A 2641-nucleotide genomic window follows, 5' to 3' on the forward strand; every position below is an offset into this window, starting at 1 on the left:
ACTCGGAGCATTCAGACTCGCTATTCTGCAAATGGAGCTCTTTATGATGATTTTGCATGCCTCAACCCAAGGAATTTTGGTACACTAAGAGATAGGGGGCTTCCATCTGAATCACTCAAACACCTCAGTAAATGCCTCCTCAGGTTCGATGAAAGAGCAACATCTGGAAGGCTCAATGCCGAGCTCTGTAGTCTGGTCAACCAGTGGGAGAGACTTAAGTTGCCACATTTGGAGTCATACACTTTCTGGACTGCAGAAGAGACAGAGGATGGAGAAGACATGGAACTGAATAACACCAGCTCCACCTCCTGTAAAGACTGTGCAATTTGTGTTTATCATATCCTCTCCAAATACAACCTCCTCACTGATGCCTATCATGTCATTGGACTGGCCTACAAGTTCTTGCTTACACCCTTTTCAGTCAAGTGGCTTGTGAGAGGACCTTTTCTACACTCAAGTTTGTAAAGAACAGACTGAGGAGCACCCTGACACAGGAGCGTCTTGAGGCATTCATGCTAATGTGCACAGAGAAAGAGATCCTAATGACTTTAGACAACGATGGAATCATAGACAGAGTTGCAGAGTCGAGTAAACTCCTCCAAAGACTGCTGGTGATGTGAGGTAGGACAATTTTAGGTTTTTAGGAGTTTTAGGCCTGTATACCTTGGAGGTTGGTTGTTTCTGTCTCCAAATATTTGCTTGGATAAGCTAATTGTTTTTATTTTCTGTTATTGCACACATACACGCGCACACACACATGTGCTACATAATTAAAGAGCAGGAGAAAGAGGAGGAGAAGGGAGAGGAGGAGGAGCAGCAGGAGGAGAAGAGAGGAATAGGAGCAGCAGGAGGAGAGAGGAGGAGGAGCAGCAGGAGGAGAGAGGAGGAGGAGCAGCAGGAGGAGAAGAGAGGAGGAGCAGGAACCAGGAAACAGACCGGTAGAGGGGCAGTGTGCAGGGCTGGGTAGGCAATCATATTAGGTATATCAAACAATCAATCAAAGCTTTATTAAGGACATACACAAAAATAGAAAAATACAGCACAATATTACATATTTACATATAGGATAAAATGCTAATAGTTCCACATACTAGATAATAACCTGGCTGAAGCACAGATTGAATTAGAAAATGTATTATTCTTAGTCATATTTATTACTGATGTTCTTCTCATGCATATGTAGCTGTACAATCAGTAAGCAGAGGCAGGGTCCAGCACAGGGCAAGCTGAGCCAGGGAGAGTTGAAAGTGAGTACACACACACACAATCTCTATTTTATGGGACTGCATTGTAGTTTTTGAGTATCTGAGTGGGTATGTGTGAGATTTTGTAACTATTTTATCACTCCGACTGACTGTACACATGACATGCTGGTAGTTAGCAGTATACTGTGACTTATGCCGTGTATCCCCCCCCCAGGATTTACACCACTGTGAGGTCTCGGCTGGTGTGGACTTCTCCAACATGGCCTTAAGGTACACTGCTCGCCAACTGTCGAACCTTAAGGGTAACTTTTATCTGGCGAATGACACATACGCTATCTGCAGTCATGTTGGAATACTGAGACCTACACGCTACATACATCGCTCTTCCAGACAGTTTTTCTTTCTTATCATCCACTGTTACATCCACTGTTACTTATCCTACATTTCTGCGTAAATCTCAAACGCTGTTGTGTAGGCCTATGGGGGTTCATTTCAACAACTTGTCGGTTTTTAAGCGCAAGGTGCTTTCTCTGGTTTCATCTGCTCCTCGTCTGTTGAATTCTGTGCTTTTCAACGCACCATCTGTCAATAACAAGGCTGTGATATTATCTGACATTATTACAGAACGAAAATTGGATCTTGTGTGTTTAACAGAAACCTGGCACAAAGAGTCCAATGGTTTTCTTTTTAATGAACTTACTCCTGCTGGATATTGTTTATTTGATCTCCCGAGATCCTCTGGCAGAGGTGGGGGTATTATTGTGCTATATAATCACCAACTCAACATGAGTCCTGTGGATGTTCCACAGTTTAACTCCTTTGAATGCCTTGTTTTGAGTGTATCTGCCCCCACTTCCACTGCCATAGCTACAGTCTACAGGCCTCCTAAGATAAATAAAAACTTTTTATCTGAATTTGCAGATATGTTGTCCTTGCTATGCCTCAAATTTGAGAGAACTTTAATTTTGGGGGACTTTAACATCCATATGGACATAAAAGATTCAACAACAACAAAAGAGTTTTTATCTTTATTGGAGTGCTTCGATTTGAACCAGCTCGTGGACTGTCCTACACATAATAAAGGCCACACTCTTGACATGGTGATTTTAAATGGCTCATTTGTGTCCCAGTTGTACACCTCTGACTTAGGGCTGTCTGATCATCTGTCTATTTTTTTTTTTTAAATATGGAACTGCCTGACATAAACACTACCTCTTCTCGCATTATTAACTATTGCAAATGGAGATCGATTGAACCCTCTGATTTCTCTGATTTTATTGGGTTTTCTCCATCTGATGCGTTGGAGGACAAAGTTATCATGTTAAATTCTGTTCTCTCGTCTGGCCTGGACTTATTTGCTCCTTTGAAATCACGTCTGGTTTTCTTCGGTCGTTCTTCTCCCTGGTATAATGAGAATCTGCGTGCTATGAACAGGC

The sequence above is a fragment of the Leuciscus leuciscus genome, assembly GCF_965113295.1.
Source record: "Leuciscus leuciscus genome assembly, chromosome: 4".
Lineage (NCBI taxonomy): Eukaryota > Metazoa > Chordata > Actinopteri > Cypriniformes > Leuciscidae > Leuciscus > Leuciscus leuciscus.